At 48.9% G+C, this 24,231-nt stretch overlaps 1 protein-coding gene across 5 annotated transcripts in view; it reads right to left on the bottom strand.

Moving 5' to 3' along the window:
- The window catches only part of KDM4B (lysine demethylase 4B), a 216,400-nt gene that overhangs the window by 160,495 nt on the left and 31,674 nt on the right, over positions 1–24,231 (bottom strand). For all 5 annotated transcript variants that reach the window (XR_010321175.1, XM_064280337.1, XM_064280339.1 and 2 more), the window contains exon 2: positions 776–878. The gene's annotated coding sequence lies outside the window, so the exon portion shown is untranslated. The remainder of the gene's footprint in view (positions 1–775; positions 879–24,231) is intronic.

The raw sequence follows: 24,231 nt of genomic DNA, 5'->3' as shown, positions 1-24,231 counted from the left end.
CACAGACTGGGCAGGACGTCCTGGGTGATCCTGGTGTCACCGGCGGATGGCAGTTCTCAGAGTTTCTAGAAGTGAGGGACAGGCCCTGAGAGGCAGGAGGGCAAACCCGGAGCATGCAGACTCAGGGAGGGAAGGAAGGTCCAGTAGAACGACGCCCAAAGAGCCTGATGCTTCTTATGGGTTAAATTGTGTCCCCAGAAAAGACAGGCTGAAGTCCTGACCCCAGGACCTGTGGCTGTGACCTTGTTTGGAAATAAGGTCTTTGCAGATGTTATTAGTTACCGGGATGTCGCACTGGAGTAGGGTGAGCTAATCCAATACGACTGGTGTCCTTCTAATAGAGGGGCACAGATGGGGAGACAAGGTTAGACAGACAGAGGGCGTCCACGTGACCACGGAGGTCAATGCAAGCCAGGAACAGCAAGGACTGCCAGAAGCCACCGGAAGCTAGTAGGGAGGCATGGAACATACCCTCCTCCCTCAGAGCCTCAGAAGGAATCAACATGGCCTATACCCTGACTTGGACTTTCACCATCCTAGAAGCTGGAAGTCCACATTTTGCTTCTCCTAAGTACCCAGCACGTGGTCGTCTGTTACGGCAGCCCAGGACACGGATACCTCAGTGGATACGATTCCATCTCAGTGCATGGCGACCCAGGCTGTGCCAGGCTGCCCCTCTCCCAGAGCCTCCACGGTTGACAGCGCCCTGGCGGAGCTGGCTGGCGCAGTGTCTCAGGCTAGGGCACATGCCAGGCCAGCAGCCCACTTCACTTACTTCGGAGTTCCGGGTGTGTGTTCTGGACGGGGGAGGGTGCTGGATGACAGGCTCCAAGGATTGGCTAGGATCCGTCAGGTGCCTCCAGGGGTCGTGACAGTACCTAAGACAGGCAAAACAAAAGCACGATCAACTGGCTGGGTCCCATGCTGAAGTTTTAAATTTTGATTCTGAATCGCAGCAGCTGCGTGTAGCCCGGGGACACTTGCCTCTATGCAGACACTTCCGAACGCCTGCCAATTTTCGGGAAGAGGAAAATCCAGAACTAGAAGCACTTTACCCATTCAGGTCTTCCAATGACTGCTCATTTTGAGCTCAGTTCCTAAAAACCAGTACCTTAGGAAGGAGGAGGCTCAGTGAACAATTCGATTAACCTAAAGAAGCTTCTGGAAGCCTAGAGACACAGGCAGCTACTGAGAGATTTTCATAAAGAAGTTTTGTCTCCTCCAAGCACCCCTAACCTGGGAACACATCTCTTCAAAGAGTTAAGTCTCACTGAAAATGCTGCCATCCTCACCGCCCTGGAGGCAGACTGAGAATAAGTAGAAAGCCACAGAGCCCAAGAAGCGCAAGGCAAAAACCAGTTGCCCTGGAGCTGGTTCCGACTCATGCGACCCCATGTGTGTCAGACTAGAACGGTGCCCCGGAAGGTTTTCAATGGCTAATTTTTCACAAAGAGAGCACCAGGCCTTTCTTCCAAGGTGCCTCTGGGTGGACTTGAACCTCCAACCTTCCAGGTAGCAGTCACGCACACTAACCATTCGCGCCGACCAGGGATTCCAGGCTCACAGCAAGATGCAAATGATCCATGAACACACAGTCCCTGGCAGAGCCCCACACCTGCTGAATGGAAGTAGGACAAGCCCTAACACAGGTGTGGTCGCCAAGGCCTTTCCCCATCTCACCACTGACTCCTTGGGCCTCGCCCACTCACGCTGCCTAGGCAGCCCCAGGGGTTCCTTCCTTTCCAGACACCCTGACGCCTCTGATGGCTTATGGGTCCCCTGCACCCTCCCCGGGCCCGGTGCCTTTGCGCCCTCCATTCAGGCTGCCTTCTACTGTCTTTTCTGTGTGATGTGACTCAAGCGTCCCCTAGGTGGGCCCGACCTGGTGGGCAGGAGGCTCACCCCCAGGAGCCCCGGCTTTCATGTCGCCACTGGACACTGAGATACACCTGTCAGCTGCCATTGATCTGCCCCTGACCCGTGGCCACCCCATGCACAAAGGAACAAAACGCTGCCTGGTCCTGGGCCATCCCCATGAGCAACTGCAGACTGGACTGTTGCAAGCCATAGGGTTCTCACTGGCTAATTTTTGGACGTTGATTGCCAGGCCTTTCTCCCTAGTCTTAGTCTAGAAGCTCCACTGAAACCTGTTCAGCATCTGAGCAACACGCAGGCCTCTGCTGACAGACAGGTGGCAGCTGTACGTGAAGTGCCCTGGCGGAGAATCAAACCCAGGTCTCCCACATGGAAGCTGAGAATCCTACCACTGAACCAACAGGGCCCCCTTCTATAAAATATCCAGCCAATAACCCTCAAAACTGTCAAGTTCATCAAAAACGAGGAAAGTCTAAGAAACTGCCATCGTCCAGAGGAGACTAAGTAAACGTGACGACTAAATGTCGGGGGGGTTCCGGGTGGGATCCCGGGACTGAAAGAGACATTAGAGAAAAACCGAGGAAATTTGCACAAAGTATGGACTTCAGATAGTGATGATATAAAGACATTGACTCACTAATCGTAACAAATGTCCCACACTAATGTAACACATTGTAAAGAGAGGGAAGAGGGGGTGTTGTGTGCCGAGTCGATTCTAATGTGTAGCGATCCCATGGGACGGAGTATAACTGCCCCCCAGGCTTAGCTAGGCTGTGATCTTTATGGGAGCAGATTGCCAGGTCTTTTCTCCCGTGGTGCCGCTGGGTGGGTTCAAACTGCCAACCTTTCACTAAGCAGCCGAGCACTTAACCATTGCGCCACCAGAGCCCCTTATAGGAGAAACTACTCATGCGAAACAGGCAAATGTTTAGAGACCAAAGCTGATTAGGAGTTACCAGGAGTGGGGGCGGAGGAGGGCGGGAGGAAGAGCCATTGCCTGGGTGCACTGAGTTTCCGCTAACGTTTGGAAATGGATAGTGGTGATGGTCGTACAACAGGATGATGTCATCCACATCACTGCACCGCACATGTAAAAATGCCTCAACTGGAAAACGTTGTGTTACGTGTATTTTGCTGCCGCTGCTGTGGTTGTTGGATGCCTTCGACTAGATTCTGACTCACGGCGATCCCATGTGACTGAGCAGAACTGCCCCACAGGGTTTTCTGCAATCTTTACAGGAGCAGATCACCAGGGCTGTCTCCCATGGAGCCACTGGGTAGTTTGAACCACCAGCCTTTTGGTTAGCAGCTGAGCACTTAACCACTGCACCACCAGGGCCCCTTTATATATTTTTACTACAATTAAAAAAAAAAAAATAGGGGAACCTGGGTGCGGATACGCTCTCTGTGCGATCTGCTCAATTTCTCTGTAAATCTAAATGGTTCGAAAAATTAATGTCTATTAGTGAAAACACAGACAGGCACCAAGTCCGGGCAGGCTGGGCTGTGCTGCCCCCGCCGCCCGGTGCTGCCCGCTGACCTAGCTGTGGGGCAGAGAATCTGGGGCACCAAGAATAGACGCAGGAGGGAGTCCAGTAGCAGCACTGGAAGCGCCTTGCCAGTGACCCACGGCGTTCGACAGGGACACCTGTACAAAGGCACACCCGGACTCCTGTTCAGTCGTTCTTCTGAGTATACCCACGCTGAGCCCCACAGAGCCTTCTGGAATGCGCAGGCACAGGGCTTTACTCTCCTCTCTCCTCTGCAAAGCACAGGCCGGCAAGGGCTGGGAAGAAACAGGAACAGGACACAGGGACAGGGCTGGTGGAAATGAAGAGAGGTACCAAGAACTGCACCCAGCAGGTGGCATCGCTGGGACCGCAAGGAATTAGCTCCCCACCCTGAAGCTGGGTGAGCTGGGATTGGGTCCCCTGGTCCTACCAGCTCTCGGCCGCTAGCTCGGTGTAAGGAGAGCCCAGGCCCACACCAGACTACGCTGACTGCCTCTGGTACTGGAGTTGACGCGGATCGGAGAGGCCTTGGAGAGGCCTCTGGGCCGGAGAGGAAGGGGTCACTCCACCTGCACACATGGTTACCTGACCCCGGACGGCTCAACACCCAACCCTGCCAACTGCTGCCCCAGCCACGCGTCCAAGGTGGCCCTCGCAAGGCATGTGTCGGTTCCTGCCTCCCACCCAAGAACCGGCCCAGCAGAGGGTCTTGTCCTCTGCAGGAGTCTCTGTGTACCCGACAGGGCGAGGGAGGCCACCTGAGGTGTCAGAACGACCCACGAACTAGAGCACGTTTGCCCTATCAGTGTGGACTCGGGGGCTTTTCAGACATCTACACAAATAGACGGAGCTGCAGTAAACACAGACATGCAAGTGTGCGTGCGTTAAGGCTCATCTCTCCAGGCTCTGTCCAACTGAGGGGGTCTCGCGCACTGATGTCCCAGTCACGCTCAGCACACCCAGCAGCCACATCATGGTTTTCAAATACCTTTCTCCACTGTCAGGAGCCAGGGCTCCCAGGCAAAAGGGCAATCCCAGGGCTAGGGCAGGGAACATACAAGGTGAGTCAGGGCACCTTCTGGGGACAGGGAGAAAGGACGCACTTAGAGAAAGAAGCAGGCACACAGAAAGGACACGGGCCACGCCAAAGGAGCTCTCAGTGGCCAAAGCAAGGAGAATTTGAGCAAGAAAATAAACAATCTGTTTGTAGTCTGTCTTAGTGTGGAAGCTCTGCTGAGGCCTGTTTAGCATCAGCAACACACAAGCCTCCGCTGACAGATGGGTGGTAGCTGCGGGTCAGAGGCATCGGCCGGGAACCAAACCCAGGCCTCCTGTGTGAAAGGTGAGAATTCTACCCTGAACCACCAGTAATCTCACATGGTTCTGGATTATAATCCACAAAATAAAATAGAAAGCCTTCCTGCCATAGTTTTTAAGGTAATAAACATAATGGAGAGAAGGGATAGCTCTCCCCTATAGGCGAATTCTAAGTCAGAAGTGGAGAAGGAATGGGGAAAATGCAGGATCACCATTAGAACCTCAGAATAGTAACTGCTGCAGGTAAGATCCACCAACAGCGAAGGGTAAGATGGTATACGACACTGGGGAAGCCAGCTCAAATTGACCAAGGCAAGGTCACGGAAGCTACACAGCCACATCCAAATTCCCTGAGGGACTCCCCTCCCCATATTACTGGGCTGAGGACCATGGTCTCAGGGGATATCTAGCTCAATTGGCATAACATAGTTTATAAAGAAAATGTTCTACATTCTACTTTGGTGAGTAGCATCTGGGGTCTTAAAAGCTTGTGAGTGGCTATCTGAGATACTCCACTGGTCCCACTCCGTTTGGAGCAAGGGAGAAGGAAGAAAACGAAAGACACAAGGGAAAGATTAGTCCAAAGGACTAACAGACCACGGCAACCTCAGCCTCCATCAGACTGAGTCCAGCACAGCTAGATGGTGTCCGGCTACCACCACCAACTGCTCTGACAGGGATCACAATAGAGGGTCCCAGACAGAGCTGGAGAAAAATGTAGAACAAAATTCTAACTCACATAAAAAGACCAGGCTTCTTGGTCTGAGGGAAACTGGAGAAACCCTGGGAGTGTGGCCCCTGGACACCCTTTAACTAATACTGAAGTCACTCCTGAGGCTTACCCTTCAGCCAAAGATTAGACAGGCCCATAAAACAAAATGAGGCTAAACGGGAACTCCAGCCCAGGAAAAAGGACGAGAAGGCAGGAGGGGACAGGAAAGCTGGCACTGGGGAACCTGAGGTCAAGAAGTGGAGAGTGTTGACATGTTGTGGGGGTGGCAACCAATATCACAAAATAATATGTGTATTAATTGTTTAATGAGAAACTAATTTGCTCTGTAGACCTTCATTTAAAGTACAGTTAAAAAAAAAACTGTCACCAAGAGATGCTAGAATTAACAGGCAAAAGTTTGAGAAGCTGGGTATTTGCACAGTCCCAAAGTTCCTTCCCCAAAGCACTTATTACTTACAAAAGGACAATCAGTAACTTTTCAGCTGAGAAACGTGGCAGACAACACACTAACCAAGTGACAAAGGTTAACGTTACTGACGAGGTGACACACTGACATCTTGTGCCATATCATGACACTCTGTGGGGGACAGCACCACCTCTGTGACACTCTCCCCCAAAACATATAACTGCGGTCTAATCCTGAGCAACTAAACCCCAAATAGAAGCACACTCTACGAAATACCGCATCAGCACTCCTCAAAGTGCCAAGGTTATGGAAGGCACGGAAAGGCGGAAGGGTTGCCACAGACAGGAGCAGACTAAGGAGACGTGACAAAACATGCCATGTGGGACCTGGATGAGATCCTGGACAGAAAAAGGGCAGCAGTGGGCCGACTGGTGAATCCGTATAAAGTCTAAAGTGTCATAAGCAGCACTGCTCTTGTTGTAGTTGGTTGCCACTGTTTCCAACTCACAGTGATCCCATGTTTTACAGAATAGAACGGCCCCACAGGGTCTCCTAGGCTGTAATCTTCACGGGAGCAGATGGACAAGTCTTTCTCCCGCAGGGCCACTGTGTGGGTTCAAACCACCAACCTTGTTATTTTCCTAGTTTCGATCACCTTCTGTGGTTATGTAAAATACCAGCATCAGGCGCAGCTGGGTGAAGTGTGCACGGGGGCTCTCTGTACGCTCCCCACAACTTTCCAATAAATCTAAAATTATTTAAAAATAAAAGCCTAAAAAGAAAAAAAAAAACCTCTACCTTCTTCTCTGAAGCTCACTTCACGGCAGGTGTCTTGGTTTGCTAGGGTTGCCATAATACAACACCATAAAGTAGACAGCTTTAAAGAACAGAAACTTCTCGTCTCAAAGAAGTCCAAATCAGGGCATCAGCTCTAGGCAAGCGTCCTTCCTTGTTGGCAGCCCTGGGCATTTCTCGGCGTTCCTTGGCTTGTAGGCCGATCCTCACACGGCATCTTCCCCCTGTGTCTGTCTCTGTGTGTCTGCTTTCCCTTATTATAAGACACCACTCAGATGGGATTAGGTTTAGGACCTTCACTGCACACACGTGCTCACTTCGTGTCTCCATGCCACATTTTGGTGATTCTTATTAGATCTGTCATGGTGATCTGTGATCAGTGATCTTGGATGTTACTATTGTAATTGTTTTGGGGGGCCAAGAAACCGTGCCCCTCGAAGGTGGCGAACTTCATAGATAAATGCTGTGTGTGTTCTGACCGCTCCACCGACCGGCCGTTCCCTATTCTCTCTCCTTCTCCTTGGGCCTCTCTATTCCCTGAGAAGACAACATTCAAATCAGGCCAACTAACAACCCTATGATGGCCTCTAAGTGCTCAAGTGAAAGGAAGAGTCGCATGTCTCTCACTTTAAATCAAAGAAATGATTAAGCTTAGTGAGGAAGGCATGTCGAAAGCTGAGACAGGCCAAAAGCTAGGCCTCTTGCACCAAACAGCTAGCCAAGTTGTGAATGCAAAGGAAAAGTTCCTGAAGGAAATTAAAAGTGCTACTACAGAGAACACGTGAATGTTAAGAAAGCAAAACAGCCTTATTGCTGATACGGAGAAAGTTTTAGAGGTCTGGATAGAAAATCAATCCAGCCACAACATTCGTTTAAGCCAAAGCCTAGTCCAGAGCAAGGCCCTAACTTTCTTCCAATCTATGAAGGCTGAGAGAGGTGAGGAAGCTGCAGAAGAAAATCTGAATGAAGCTAGCAGAGGTTGGTTCATGAGGTTTAAGGAAAGAAGCCTTCTCCATACCATAAAAGCACAAGGTGAGGCAGCAAGGGCTGATGTAGAAGCCGCAGCAAGTTCCCCAGAAGACCTAGCTGAGGTAATTCACGGAGGGGGCTACACTTCACAGCAGATTGTCAGTGTACACGAAACAGCCTCGTATTGGAAGAAGCTGCCACCTAGGACTTTCACAGGTAGAGAGGAGAAGGCAATGCCCGGCTTCAAAGCTTCAAAGGACAGGCTGACTGTCTTGTTAGGGGCTAATGCAGCTGGTGACTTTAAGTTGAAGCCAATTACCATCCCAAAAATCCTAGGGCCCTTAAGAATAATGCTAACTTCTACTCTGCCTGTGCTTGGATGGCAGCACATCTGTTTACGACATGGTTTACTGAATGTTTTAAGCCCGCTGTTGAGACCTACTGCTCAGAAAAACAGATTCCTTTCAAAATATCACTGCTCATTGCCAACGCAGCTGGTCTCCCAAGATCTGCCATGCAGATGGACAAGGAAACCGATGCTGTTTTCATGCCTGCTAATACGACATCCAGTCTGCAGCCCATGGGTCAGGGAATAATTTCAGCTTTCAAGTCTTATGATTTAAGAAATACGTTTTGTAAAGCTATAGCTGCCATAGACAGTGATTCCTCTGATGGATCTGGGCCAAGTAAATTGAAAACTTTCTAGAAAGGATTCACCATTCTAGATGTCATTAAGAACATTCATGATTCATGGGAGGAGGTCAAAATGTCAACATTAACAAGAGTTTGGAAGAAGCTGATTCCAACCCTCACGGGTGACTTTAAGGGGTTCAAGACTTCAGTGGAGGAAGTCACTGCAGACGTGGTGGAAACAGCAAGAGAACTGGAATTAGCAGGGGAGCCTGAAGACGTGACCGACTGGCTGCATCTCATGGTAAAGCTTTAACGGACGAGGAGCTGCTTCTCCTAGAGGAGCAAAGAAAGTGGTCTTCTGATGTCATGGATTGAATTATGTCCCCCCAAAAATGTGTGGATCCATTGGGCTGGGCCATGATTCCCGTATTGTGTGATCTTCCTGTATGTTATAAATCCTGCCTCTGTGTTGTTAATGAGGGAGGATGGGTGGCAGCTGTGTTAGTCAGGCAGGACTCAATCTACAAGACTGGATTCTGTCTTGGGGTAATGTCTTGAGATATAAAAGAATGAAGCGAGCAGGGAGACAGGGGGACCCCATACCACCAAGAAAGCAGTGCCGGGAGCAGAGCATGTTCTTTGGACCCCGGGTCCCTGTGCAGGGAAACTCCTAGTCTGGGGGAAGAAGGATGGGAAGGCCGACAGAGAGAAAAAGCACGCACCCGGAGCCAACACCCCAAATTTGGACTTTTAGCCTATTTTACTGCGAAGAAATAAATTTCTCTTTGTTAAAGCCATCCACTTGCGGTATTTCTGCTATAGCAGCACTAGATGACTAGGACACTTGAATAGAGTCAACTCCTGGTGAAGATGCTGTGAACGTTCTTAACACGAGAATGAAGGGTTTGGAGTGTCACATAGACCTAGTGGATAAAGCAGCAACAGGGTTTGAGAGGACTGACTCCAATTTTGAAAAAAGCTCTACCGTGGGTAAAATGCTAGCAAACAGCCTCACTTGCTACAGAGAAATCTTTCGTGGAAGGAAGAGCCAGTCAATGTGGCAAACTTCATTATCGTCTTATTTTAGGAAATTGCCACTGTCACCCCAACCTTCAGCATCTACCACCCTGATCACTCAGCAGCCATCAACTTCAAGGCAGGAGCCTCCACCAGCAAAAAGATCATGACTCACTGGAGGCTTGGACAATGGTTACCATTTTTAGCAATGAAGTATTTTTAGATTAAGGTATATACATTGTTTTTTTAGACATAATGCTATTGCACACTGCCTTATTTATCTAGGATTGTTACAATGGAAATGCCACAAGTGGATGGCTTTAACAAAGAAAAATCTATTCTCTCACAGTTTAGGAGGCCAGACTTTCGGTGCTGGCTCCAGGGGAAGGCTTTCTCTGTCAGCTTTGGGGGAAGGTCCTTCCCATCAATCCTCCCCAAGTCTAGGAGCTTCTCAGTGAGGAACCCCAGGTCCAAAGGATGCGCTCTGCTTCTTGTGCTTCTTTGTGGGTGACATGAGATCCCTCTTCTCTCTGCTTGATTCTCTCTTTTATATCTCAAAAGAGACTGAGGCAAGATACAACCTAATCCTGTAGATGGAGTCCTGCCTCTAATCCTTCCCCATTAACATCATAGAGGTAGGATTTACCACACAGGATAATCATATCAGATCACCAAATAGTGGACAATCACATAATACTGGGAATCATGGCCTAGCCAAGTTGCCACACATTTCTGGAGGACACAATTCAATCCATAACACACAGTTAATAGACCACAGTATAGTGTAAAAATAACTTTCATATGCACTGGGAAACCAAAAAATTTGTGTGACTTGCTTTATTGCAGTGGTCTGGAACCGAGCCTGCAATATGTCCGAGGTATGCCTGTACTCTGCTATGGCCTCATTAAGGTAAGGAAAGAAAAACTCTCTTTCCAAACAGGGTCACAAGTACAGAAGTTAGGACTTCAAGCTATGTTTTGGGAGGGACACAATCCAACCCAAACAATGGGCTTTACCTAAAAGAGGGGAGCCCCAGCTGCAAAAGGTGTAAACCGATAAGAAAAGATGAAACAAGTTGGTGGCCACACTGCAGTCCCGTTTCAGGGCCATTTAAAGACCAACCCTGAGAAGACCAAGTTTCAGATCCTTCCTACTTGGAAGGACAGAAGGCTGATGTTCTTCCTCAACCTTGACATGTTGGGGGAACAGCCCAAAACCCAAAACCAAACCCACTGCCGTCGAGCCGGCTCTGACTCATAGCAGCCCCATAGGACAGAGTAGAACTGCCCCACAGAGTTCCCAAGGAGCACCCAGTGGATTCGAACTGCCAACCTTTTGGTTAGCAGCCGTAGCTCTTAACCACTGCACCACCAGGGTTCCCCGTCTATAGCCACTGCACCAAACGCTCTACATCCACACAGACACCAAATCCAAGATGCAGGTTGTCAGGGTTCTGTTACAGAAGCAGAGGACACCCTGGGTCTTCTGGGCGCCAAAAAGAAGGCTTCAGCCTAACCAGGTAACAGGGGCCTCACGCGGAAAACGTAGAAAATGTAAGAGTCGTACTGTTTTTCCTTAGCATCCACGCCCAAAACTAGATACAAAATGATTCAGGGTGACAAGCTATAGTAATCAAAATGACGCGGTACTGGTGCGATGCTAGACATCTAGATCAAGGAGGGAGAATTGAGAACGGGGAATAAACACACATCTACGGCCAATTCGTGATCTCGCCTTGTATCCAGCTGCCCTGTCTCCCACCCCTTGCTGCTGAGCTGACTCCGACTCACGGCGACCCCAGCTGTGCCAGAGTAGAACTGTGCTCCGTAGGGTTTTCCATGCTGATTTTTTGGATGCAGACTGCCAGGCCTTTCTTCTGAGGCACCTCTGGGGGGACTTGAACTGCCAACCTTTCAGTTAGCAGCCAAGCACATCCACTACTTGCATCACACAGGGACTCTCTGGGTACAGAAAGGCCAAGTATTCTCACCCTGCAGAACATCAGAGCCTGGACTATGGCTAAAAGATGATTCATGGGGGATGGACGGACCAGTGGGGAGAAAAGAAAGTCCAGAAATGGACCCTGGCCTGGGTGGCATAAATGGTTACGTGCTTGACTACTAGTCAAAAGGCTGGCGGTTCAAACCCACCTAGAGGCACCTGAGAAGACAGTCCTGGTGATCTGCTTCCGAAAGCCTTGAAAACCTTACGGACCACAGTTCTACTCTGCACGCGCGGGGTTACCACGCACCAGAACTGACTCGAGGCCACCAGCAATGACAACATGTGGAGCTTTAGTATGGGATGAAGGCAGCATCCCACAGCACTGGGGTGAGGATGGGCTTTTTAATAACTGGTCCTGGGACAACCGGGGGGCCATCTGCAAAAGAAAAAATTAGATCCATACCACACACCAGGAATAAAAAGCAACTCCAAATAGACTAAAACTTTAAATGTAAAGAATATAATCATACAAGTACTAAAAAAACACAGAGATGAATTCCTCTTCAACCCCCTCTTTATAAGAAAAAGACTTTCTAACTATGACTCAAAACCCTGAGGCAAAAGAAGATTCATAAATTTGACTATGAAATTGAAAAAATGTGAGGCAACAAAAATGCTCTGGAATTGGACAGTGGTGGTAGTTGCACGATTCTATGAATATACTGTACTAAAAGCCACGGAATTATACACTTTAAGTAGATGAATTATATGGTATGCGAATTATCTCTCAACAAAGCTGTTTAAAAATAGTAAAAATAAAAAAAGCTTCTGCAGGGCAAGACAATACCATAAACAAAGTCAAAAGGCAACTGAAAAACTAAGAGAAAAAATGTGTAATATATGCCACAAAGGGCTCATCTTCCTAACATATATTGAAGTTTTAAAAATGAGGGAAAACCCGGGCTTCAAACCAGTTGGAGGCCCTGCTGAGAATCGGCGTTTCCAGCCCAGATATACTGAATCAGAATCCACAGTTTAATAAGACCCCCTGGTGATTCTTGGTATAACTTCCTGGGAACTTGTTCAAAATGCAAATTCTCAGCAGGGGTTTGAACCAGCATGAAGCCCTGGGGAAAACAGGTCAAAAACCCAAGAAAAATGGGCTGAAAGTATGACTAGGAGCCCTGGTGGTGCAACAGTTAAGCACTCGGCTGCTAACCAAAAGCTTGGTGGTTCAAACCCACCTAGCCATTTCTCAAGAGAAAGACCTTGGAATCTGCTCCCATAAAGATGACAGCCTAGGAAACCCTATGGGAAAGTTGTCACGTGGGGTCACCATGAGTCAGAATTAACTCCACAGCACTCATCAAGAACAACAAACAATCCACAGAAAAGACATAAAAGTGGGCTTTAGCGCATGAAAAGATGTTCCACCTCACTCAGAATTAGACAAATGCAAACTAGAACTACACTGAGACCCCATTTCTCACCTCTCAGGTAAGCAAATATTTCAAAGACAGAACAACACTCGGTCGGCAGACTGCGGGGAAACAGGCACGCTCCTACATTGCTGGTGGGAACAAAAATCGGTACAGCCTTTCCAGAAGGGATTTTGGCAGCAGCTAACTAAACGCATATGTACTCATCTTTGATCCCATGTCCAGAAAGCCACCCCAAAGATGTGCTCAAACAATATGAAAATACCTATACACAAGGTTATTCACTACAGCATGGTTTGCAATTGCCAGATACTGGAAACAACCTAAATGCCCACACACAGGAGAGTGGCTGAATAAAGAATGTCGCATCCCCCAGGGGAGACCTGTGCAGCTGTGAAAAAGAACGAGGACGAGCACAACCTGATGTGAAACTATTTCCAGGTTACACCATTAAGTGAGAAAAACAAAGTGCAGGAGAGACCCACAATGTGTCACCTACCATGTAAGAGAGAAGGGGATATAAGAAAACATACCTATGTCTGCTCGTCTGAACAACACGGAAAGGATAACCACAGACTAATGAGAGTGGTTCTCTGCAGGAAGTGGGTATGAATGGGGTAAAGGAGCAAGGCAGTGATGCTTCTCTTCATACACCTTTTGTTACAGTCCAGATACACTGATGTTCCACGTAATAAACTAACTACATTAAATCCACAAGGGTTGGAGGGGAAATCCTAATACCAAATAAAAGCAGAAACAAACGGACCAAAATGTATTTCAAGTGAATACGACAGCCAGTGTAAACAGGGGAAAAGGAAGAACTAAGCCACGTAACTTTCTGACATTGTTTGGAACTGTATGCCTTCAAGATAAAGACTTCAAAATCTTGATTTCTAAATGGGAGGCTTCTTTTATTGCAGGTGATAGGGCCTGTTTTCCGTCAGAGGGCGTTACAAATAAGGGAAGGGGAGGGCAGCAATAAGCCCTGCTGTAAAGGAGTGGAACTGGAGGTATCGGTGTGAATTCACGGGTATTAAGATAGAAGGATGGAGTCTCTAGGAGGTACAAATGGTTAACGTGCTCAGCTGCTAACTGAAATGTTGAAGGCTTGAGTCCATCCAGACGTACCTTGGGAGAAAGGTCTGGCAATCTTCTTCTGAAAAATTAGCCACTGAAAACCTTACAGAGCACAGTTCTACTCCGACACACATGAGGTCGCCATGAGTTGGAACTGATTCAACAGCAATTGATTTTATAAGATACACAGAGAGAGAGAGAGAGCTATTGTCTCCTATCTAAACAGCCCTAACTCATGGAAACCCCGTACACAACAGAACGAAATGCTACCATTACTGTGCCATCCCCATGATTGCTTGAGGATCAGACAGCTGCGATCCATAGGGTTTTCGCCGCCTGATTTTCAGAAGTAGATAGCCAGGCCTTTCTTCCTAGCCTGTCCTAGTCTGGAAGCGCCACTGAAACCTGTTCGGCATCAGACAGCAACACGCAAGCCTCCACGGACAGATGGGTGGAGGCTGCACACGAGATGCATCGGCCAGAAACTGAACCTGGATTTCCTGCATGGAAGGAGCCCTGGCGGCACAATGATTAAGCACTCAACTGCTAACCAAAAGGTTGGCGGTTCAAGTCCACCAGCAGCTCTGTGGGAGGAAAGACCTGGCAATCTGTTCCCATAGAGACTTACAGCCTAAAAAACCTTATGTGGCAGTTCTGGTCTGTCCTATATGGTCACTACGAACTGGAATCGACTCAGCGGCACGTGGCAACAACATCCTTCGTGGAAGGAGGTAATTCTACCACTGAACCACCAATGCCCCACAGACAGACAGATGGACAGATAATGGACAGACAGATGGATAAATGGATATGGATATGTGTGTATAATTATATATAACTGTATATTGTGTACCCATCTATCTACACACACGCTAATATATGCCTGTGTGTATAATGACTAAAACTGTATATTGTGTACCTATCTATCTACATGCACACACACACGCTAACGTATGCATGTGTATATTATATTACATACACATATCCATTTCCCGGCTCTGTCTGATGAGAAGGCCTAGAAGCAAAGACATCCCAAAAGCAATGAGCACATCCAACACCCAGATCTTGGCTTCTAAATGCCATTCTCCACTAAAAGGAACCAGGGCTCCTTAGAGAAGTGGTCAATTCCAGGGCTGGGGCAGGGAAGTTCAGGATGAGCCTGGATCATCTCACTGTGCCAGAAAAGTAGGGAAGTGCCCAGAGAATGGTATGTACATGTCAAAGGCTACAGGAGCCAGCTTGATAGGGCTCCCTCTGGACAAATCTGGGACAACCTGAGCAGCAAAAAAAGTAATGATAGTGGTGGATTCTCACCTACTGAATACAGTAAGAATCCAAGAGTCCACACTGATAAAAATTAACAAATGGAGAAGAGACAGCTACTAAATGTAGAAGGAATGATGGAATTACAAAGTCACGTTTGGCAAAAATCAACAATGGATGCTGTCTTAAGTCATCTAGTGCTGCTGTAACAGAAACACAAGTGGATGGCTTTAACAAAGAGAAATTTATTCTCTCACGGTTTAGGAGGCTAGAATCTGAATTCTGGGTCCCAGCACCAGGGGAGGGCTTTCTCTGTCGGCTCTCGGATAAGGTCCTTGTTATTAATCTTCCCCTGGTCTAGGAGTTTCTCAGCGCAGGGACCCTGGGTCCAAAGGATATGCTGTTCTCCAGGCTCTTGTTTCTTGGTGGTATGAGGTCTCCCTGTCTCTCTGCTCACTGCTCTCTTTTATATCTCAAAAGAGACTGACTTAAAACACAACTGAATCCCGTAGATTGCGTCCTGCCTCATTAACGTATCCGCCTCTAACCCCGCCTCATTAACATCACAGAGGTGGGATTTACAACGCAGAGGAATATCATCAGATGGCAAAATGGTGGACAATCACACAATACTAGGAATCATGGCCTAGTCAAGCTGACGCACAATTTTGGGGGGCACAATTCAATCCATTAAAGATGCTAAAACCAGCAGTGATTCTTTGAGGAGTAAGAGGGTGTTTACATGGTTTCAAAGCACCTCCCCATAAGATATTTATTAGGTACAAATGGTAAAACATAACTGTCTGACGGAGAAACCCGGCGGCATTGGCAACACCTTCGCCAAGATTTGACAGTTCAAACGGACATTTAGTACCTCCTGTTAGGATGCACCACTTCACATCTGTGACGTTCCTGCCAAAGTGTCTGACCTGAATCTGATAGTGAGGAAACAGCAGACAAACCCACCTTGAGGGACACGGGACAGAATAACTGGCTTGTACTTCAAAACAGCAGAGGCACAGAATACAAAAAAGACTCAGGGAGTGTTCCGGATTAAAGGAAACTAAGAGGTGGAGCCCCTGGGCAGTGTATAAACAGCAAACACGCTCAGCTGCTGACCAAAGGGTGTTGTTTCGAGTCTGCCCAGAGGCGCCTCGGAAGAAAGCCTTGGCGATCTTTCCTCCTGAAAAATCAGCCATTGAAAATGCTATGGAGCAGAGTTCTATGCTGACACACGCGGGGTCGCCAAGAGCATTATATCGATGTTAATTTCCTGAGTTTGATAATTTGATAAGAGAATCCCTTGTTTGAAGGAAACACAAACTGAAGTATTTAGAGGTATGGGGGTATCATGTCTGCAGCTAACTGGAACAGTTTAGAAAAAAACAGAGAGAGAGAGAGAGCAAATGCGGGAAAATAAACACGTGGGGGATCTGGGTCAAAGTACCTGGGAATTCTCTGTACTATTCTTGCAACATTTTTGCAAATTTGAAATTTTTTTTTTTAATGTTGTTGTTGGCTGCCATCCAGTTGATTTCAACTCACAGTGACCCCACATGACAGAGCAGAACTGCCTTATGGGGTTTCCTGAACTATAATCTTCATAGATTTTAAACCACACAGTATCCCCTTGCTCTGTTTGAACGATGCCTCTTGGTCTGTGCACAGGCTCCTCATGAGCACAATTAAGTGTCCCGGAATTCCCATTCTTGGCAATGTGACACATAATTTGTTAGGATCCACAGTGTTGAACGCCTTTGCATAGTCAATAAAACACAGGTAAACATCTTTCTTTGTGTGGTTTAAAATCAGGAAAGGTGCGTATCACGGTTCTATCCTTTCACCATACTTACTCAACCTGCATGCTAAACAAATAATCCGAGAAGCTGGACTATATGAAGTAGAACGGGGCATCAGGATCGGAGGAGGACTCATTAACAACCTGTGTTATGCAGACGACACAACCTGGGTTGCTGAAAGTGAAGAGGACTTGAAAGACTTACTGATGAAAATCAAAGACCACAGCCTTCAGTATGGATTGCACCTCAACATAAACAAAACAAAAATCCTCACAACTGGACCAATAAGCAACACGATAAATGGAGAAAAGATTGAAGTTGCCAAGAATTTCATTTTACTTGGATCCACAATCAACACCCATGGAAGCAGCAGTCAGGGAATCAAATGATGTAGTACATTGGACAAATCTGCTGCAAAAGACCTTTTTAAAGTGTTACAAAGCAAAGATGTCACCTTGAGGACTAAGGTGCACCTGACCCAAGCCACTGTATTTTCAATCGCATCATATGCATGGGAAAGCTGCACAATGAATAGGGGAGACAGAAGAAGAACTGATGCCTTTGAATTGTGGTGTTGGCAAAGAATACTGAATATACCACGGACTGCCAAAAGAATGAACAAATCTGTCTTGGAAGAAGTACAGACAGAATGTTTCTTAGAAGTGAGGATGGTGAGACTGCATCTCATGTACTTTGGACATGTTGTCAGGAGGAACCAATCCCTGGAGAAGGACATCATGTTTGGTAAAGCTGGGGGTCAGCAAAAAAGAGCAAGACCCTCAACAAGATGGACTGCCACAGTGGCTGTAATAACAACTGTGAGGATGGGACAGGACTGGACAGTGTGTCTTTCTGTTGTACACAGGCTCGCTATGAACTGGAACCAACTCAACAGCACCCAATAAAAACAAAAACAATGTTTATGGAAGCAGATCGTCAGGTCTTTGTCCCAGGGAGCTGCTGGGTGGTTTCGAACCACCAACCTTTCGGTTATCAGCCGAGCACTTAACCGTTGTGCCACCAGGACAGTAAAAAGATGAATGGCTGCCAGGGGCTGAGGGGAGGAGAGTAAGTGAAGAACAGGGCATTTTAAGGCAGCAGAACTATTCTGTAATGGTAAACGCATGACGTTATGCACCCGTCAGAGGCCTTGGGGCTTCCGTGGTAGAATTCGTGCCTTCCATGTAGGAGACCAGGGTTTGATTCCCGACCAGTGCACCTCATGTGCTGCCGCCGCCCAGCTGTCAGTGGAGGCTTGCGTGTTACTAGGATGGTGAACTGGTTTCAGCAGAGCAGTCACACTAAGGGACTAGGAAGAAAGGCCTGGCGTCTACTTCTGAAAATCAGCCAATGAAAACCCTATGGATCACATGGGTCCTGTCTGCAACCAATCATGGTAATGGCAAAGGACTGGGCAGCATCTCGTCCCACCGTGCTCGGGGTCGCAATGAAGGGGGGGGTGACTCAACAGCAGCTAACAATAACTTGCATGTGTCAAAACCCACAGGACTACACAACATAAAAAGTGAACCCTAATGGAAGCTATGGCTTTTTGCTAATAATGATGTATCGGTATCGGTTCTTCACTCGTAACAAGTGTACCACAGGACTGCAAGACATTAGAAACGGGCCAGACCAGCCAGAAAGCCCAGCAGGGACACAAGCCTTGTCTGCCTGCACCTGAGCTGCAGCCTCACACACGAGGGGACAGAAGGAAGCCTGCCCGCCCCTTGCAGCTCTACCAGGAGATCCAAGGGGGCCGGGCAGGCGCCATGAGCCAAGGCGTCCTGCCCCCTGCTCACAGGGCTGGGGCTGCACAGAGGCACTGAGCCAGCACCCTCCCGCTGCACCCACCAGAGCCACCCCTGGTGGACGCTCAAACACCAGTCCATTCTTTATGTTTATAGGTCTTAGATGACCCACAGCTGATATTCTAAAACCGTAATCGTTAATGGAATCATCTTTTCTATTGGTCTGCAAATGTGCCTTGTGCATTCGTGGTCCTCTTGGTCCGCCGACGTCCGTGGAAGGCAGTGCACGGGGACGGACGGCGGTATGTGGACAGAAGTTACATGCCAGGAGGGGGACCCACTCTCTCGCCCATGGCCCTTGTGAGCCTGGACAAGTTCACTCACTCCTGAACACCCTCCACCTCCTAGAGCTTTCTCTGCACCTTCCCTCCGAGCTGGATGACCAGACCAACCAGCTGCTGTCGAGTTGATCCCAACTCATGGCAACTCCACGTGTGTCAGAGTAGATATACACTCCGTAGGGTTTTCAATGGTCGAGGTTTTCCGCAGTTGAGCCAGGCCTTTATTTTGAGGCACCTCTGGGTGGACTTCAACCTCTAACCTTTCAGTGAGACCAGTGAGGATGGAAAGGCCGATGAGGCTTGCGGCAGTTACCGCCATGTGTGGGCACTGCACTATGGCCCTGGCATGTCTGATCATCCCAACAACTCCATGAAGTGGACAGTTATTACAGCCCATTTCACAGATGAGGAAGCTGAGGCACAGGGCAGTGAGGTGACTTGCCCAAGATCACACAGCTGGTAACGGGGCGACTGGGAGTACAACCCTGGCGGTCTTGCTCTAGATCTGTGCCCCAGCCTAGCGCCATCTCTCCCATGCAGAGTGGTGGGGGCATCTGGAAAAACACAGAGCTCCACCTCCTACCACGCTGCTTCTGGATTGCAGGGCTTTCACTATAACGTCCATAAAAGTGCAAGGGGAGAAAAATGGGCCAATACTTTTATCATCTTCTGAGCAGCGACCCTTGCTAAGCAGGTCACAAACTCAGAAGGCTTAAAGGAAAAGACAAATTTAGCAGTCAGCTTTCAAACACCCTATGTAACAACACATCAAAAATAAAACTGAAAGGTGAATGAGGAACTGAGAAAAAAAACATTTATAACAAGACAGGGTGTTAATAGCCCTAATACAGGAGGGGTTATTATCAAGCAGCGGCTCTCAATCAGGGCAACTTTTGCCCTGAGGGGACACCAAGTGATGTCTGGAGGACATTTGCAGGGTCACAACTGGGGAAGGGGGTGGGCGGAGGCCAGGGTTGCTGCTCAACACCCTACAGTGCACAGGACGGCTCCCACAATCAAGAATTATTCGGACCAAGATATTGAGAGTGCAGAAGTTGAGAGACCGTGTTCTAAATCAAGACAGAAAAGAACATCCCGATTTAGCAAGTGGGCAAAGGCTGTGAACTAGCAGCTCAAAAAAGAAGGTACAGAGTAAAAAGGCCAGGCAGAAGCTGGAGCTGTCGCTCAACAATGGGAGCCCCCAGCACCACCAACAGGCACGGCAACACAGACCACCTTTCTGGGGACAAGTGAGCAACACGCTTCAGAACATGGAAGGTGCCCATCCTCTGAGCAGCCCCCACCCATCGTCCTCTGAGTACCTTCACTCAGCATCCTCTGAGCACCCCCCACCCATCGTCCTCTGAGCACCCCCACTCAGCATCCTCTGAGCACCCCCACTCAACATCCTCTAAGCACCCCTACCCATTGTCCTCTGAGCACCCGCACTCAGCATCCTCCAAGCACCACCCACTCAGCATCCTCTAAGCACCCCCACTCAGCGTCCTCTGAGCACCCCCACTCAGCGTCCTCTGAGCATCCCCACTCAGCGTCCTCTGAGCACCCACACTCAGCGTCCTCTGAGCACCCCCACTCAGCGTCCTCTGAGCACCCCCACTCAGCGTCCTCTGAGCACCGCCCACTCAGCATCCTCTAAGCACCCCCACTCAGCGTCCTCTGAGCACCCCCACTCAGCGTCCTCTGAGCACCCCCACTCAGCGTCCTCTGAGCACCCCCACTCAGCGTCCTCTGAGCACCCACACTCAGCGTCCTCTGAGCACCCACACTCAGCGTCCTCTGAGCACCCCCCACTCAGCGTCCTGAGTACCCCCACTCAGTGTTCTCTGAGTATCCCCCACTCAGTGTCCTCTGAGCACCCCCCACTCAGCGTCCTGAGTACCCCCACTCAGTGTTCTCTGAGTATCCCCCACTCAGCGTCCTCTGAGCACCCCCCACTCAGCGTCCTCTGAGTATCCCCCACTCAGTGTTCTCTGAGTATCCCCCACTCAGCGTCCTCTGAGCACCCCCCACTCAGTGTTCTCTGAGTATCCCCCACTCAGCGTCCTCTGAGCACCCCCCACTCATCACACCTCACCTTCAGAAGGAAGCAGATGTCCACAGCAGCATCGTTCAAAAGGCAGACGAATACAAATAAACTAACTGCTCACTAATAGGAGAGTGAGTAAGTAAATAACACACATTGGTTTTAAGAAAAGGACTATGTACGCATTGAAACAGATCTACATCTGAGACGGGGCAGTGGTGGAATTCTCGCCGGCCCCTTCTAACTCAGACTTGAAGCCATTCCTGAAATTCACGTTTCAGCCAAAGATTAGGCAGGCCTAGGGGACAAATAACGCACGTGGGGAACGTGCCTCTTCGATCAATCAAGTATACAAGATCAAATGAGCAATGCCTGCCCAGGAACAAGGATGAGGAGCCAGGAGGGGACAGGAAAACGGGGCGAAGGGACACAGTGACCCTGGAGTGGAAAGGGAAAGGGGGAGAGTGCTGACCCAATGCAGGACTGCAGCCAATGCCACAGGCAATTTCTGTATAAATTTTTGAATGAGAAACTAATTCTTTTGCCTAAATCACAATTAAGAAAAAAAAAAAATGTTCGCCTTCCAAGCAGACGACCCGGGTTCCATTCTCAGCCAACGTACCTCATGTGCAGCCATCACCTGTCCGTCCGTGGAGGCCTGCGTGTTGCCAAGATACTGAACGGGTTTCAGCAGAGCTTCCAGACTAAGATGCACCAGGAAGAAAGGCCTGGAAATTGACTTCCAAAAATCGGCCAAGGAAAATCCTATGGATTACAACTGTCTGATCCACAACCGATCACGGGGATGGCACAGGAACGGGCAGCGTTTCCTTCCGTTGTGTATGGGTCACCGTGAGTCGGGGGCAGACTCAATGGCAGTTATCCCCAACAACGGCAGCCCATCTGACATACAGAGACGAGCGGGGACTCTCTGCCAAGATGCCAACCATGGGCATCTCTAGGGAGCAGGGTTTGGGAAAACGTACGATTCACAAAGACTGCTCTGTCCTCACTGACAAACTTAGGTGTCACTTTCATAAAAACAAATAGTATTTAAAACGAACCCACCTCAAGAGCTGTGCCTGGCATGTAGGTGTAGATCTTGCCTTGAGCAGCTCACTGGCTGTACCTTGGGGGGAAATGGCTATTCCTGGGATTGAACCATCACAAAGAAGGTTATGGCAGCCACTCCCTACCTAATTCAAACTAAAAAGACCAAGCCACACTGGAATCCTCACACTGCTGGTGGGAGAGTGAAGTGGTGCTGCCACTTTGGAAAACCATTTGGCAGTTGCTTGAAGTATGAATCCTAGAGTCGCCATATGACCCAGCAATTTCACCCCCAGGTATCTACCCAAGAGAAGTGAAAACATACGTCCACACAAAAACTTGTGTACAAATGTCCACAGCAGTGGGATTATTCATAAAAGCCAAAAGCTGGATACCACCCAAATGTCCACCAGCAGATAAATGGATAAACAGAACGTGGTCCATTCATGCAATGGAATACTATGCAGCCCTGAAAAGGTATGAAGTCCTGATACACGCCACTACATGGATGAACCTCGGAAACATGATGCTAAGTGAGAGAAGCCAGACACAAAAGACCAGATATTATATGCTTCCATTTATTTGCAATGTCCAGAACTGGCAAATCCACAGAGACAGGGGTGGAGTGGTGGTTGCCAAGGGCTGGGGAGGGGGAAATGAGGAGTGACAGCTAACGGCTGGGCGCTTTCTCCTGTGGTGATGAAAACGTTCTAGAATTAGACAGCATTTGTAGTGAAATGAGTTCCCTTCCTGTGGCCTTCTGCCTTAGTTCTTTGGAAAAACATAACATTATGTTTGGTAAAGCAGAAAACCAAAAAACCAAACCAAACCCGTCCACTCGATTCTGACTCATAGTGACCCTAGAGGACAGAGTAGCGCTGCCCCACAGGGCTTCCAAGGAGCAGCTGGTGGGTTCAAATGGCCAACCTCTTGGTGAGCAGCCAAACATTTAACCACTGCGCCACCTGGGCCCCACGGTGAAGTAGAAGGACAACGAATATGAGAGAAACCCTGGATGAGACGGACTGCCCCAATTGTACCCTGTAGATCCTGATCCTGAATTGTACCCCGTTACTTCCTTAACAAACCACTTAACTGTAAGTATAGCCCGTGAGTTCTGTGTGGCCATGGAACGGGTTACTGAACCCAGCAGAGAAGTGGAGAGTGCCAGGCAGGGGGTGGGGGCGGCTGGCATCTGAAGCCTTGAAGTTGGAGAGCAGGCCTATGTCTGACCCCCACCTTCCAGGGATCGGCTCTGTGATGACGCCGGCTCTCATCCTTAGGAATCCAGGCAGGTCCTGACGCTACTGCTGCCACACGGTGTCAAAAAACGGCTAGGCCGCGCTATGGCTGTGCTAACAACCACCGAATCGTACAACCTGGAAAGGACGACTTCCGTGGTACGTAAATTACACCTCAAGCTGTTATGAAAAAAAATCTCAGGCCAGAGAATGACTGCAGGAGAGCTGCAGAGCTCTCATCAATACGTCAATGCCATTCTGAAATTCCACCTAAATGCGTCCAGTACACCATGCCTACCAACTTTGTCAACGACCAAAGAGGCGCTCACTCTACCCGCCTCCTGGTGCTCCGGTCCGGTGCCATCCTGACCACTGCCATTTAGGCAGCGTGCCAGGCTCTCCTGGAAAAGGTCACAGCCAACAACCAACTCACAACCCTACCGCCTTGCTAAAAAAAAAAAAAACCTGTTGCCACCAAGTTGCTTCCAACTCATAGCAACCCTACGGGACAGAGTGGAACTGCCCCACAGGGTTTCTAAGGATCAGCCAGCGAGTCTGAACTGTCAACCTTTTGACTAGCAACCAAGCTCTTAACTACCGCACAACCAGGGCTTCTTAGGGACTCCCAAACAACCTCAGGTCGGGGGAGAGACAGCTGGCCCCGCAGGGGGCACCATGTGAGCAAAGAAAGGGTTGAGCTGAGGAGACCAGACTTAGACTACAGGGCTTCTCCTTCCCTGGTGAGGGAAACCCTGGTGGTGTAGTGGTTAAGAGCTACAGCTGCTAACCCAAAAAAGTTAGCAGTTTGAATCCCCCAGGCACTCCTTGGAAACCCTGTGGGGCAGTCCTACTCTGTCCTATAGGGTCAGTATGAGTCAGAATTGACTCAAAAGCAGTAGGTTTGGTTTTTGTTTTGTTTTGTTTTCCTGGTGAGCAGACACCTGGTCACCTGTGAGACTGGCCAAGGGCATCTGCCACTGCGAATGTGCATATGTGGGCGGCAGAGGGGAAGGAAGGGCAGCAAG

This window comes from Loxodonta africana, chromosome 3, assembly GCF_030014295.1.
Source record: "Loxodonta africana isolate mLoxAfr1 chromosome 3, mLoxAfr1.hap2, whole genome shotgun sequence".
Taxonomy (NCBI): Eukaryota; Metazoa; Chordata; class Mammalia; order Proboscidea; family Elephantidae; genus Loxodonta; species Loxodonta africana.
Note: the sequence above shows the minus strand (reverse complement) of the source record. Positions and strands in the feature narration are given on the sequence as shown.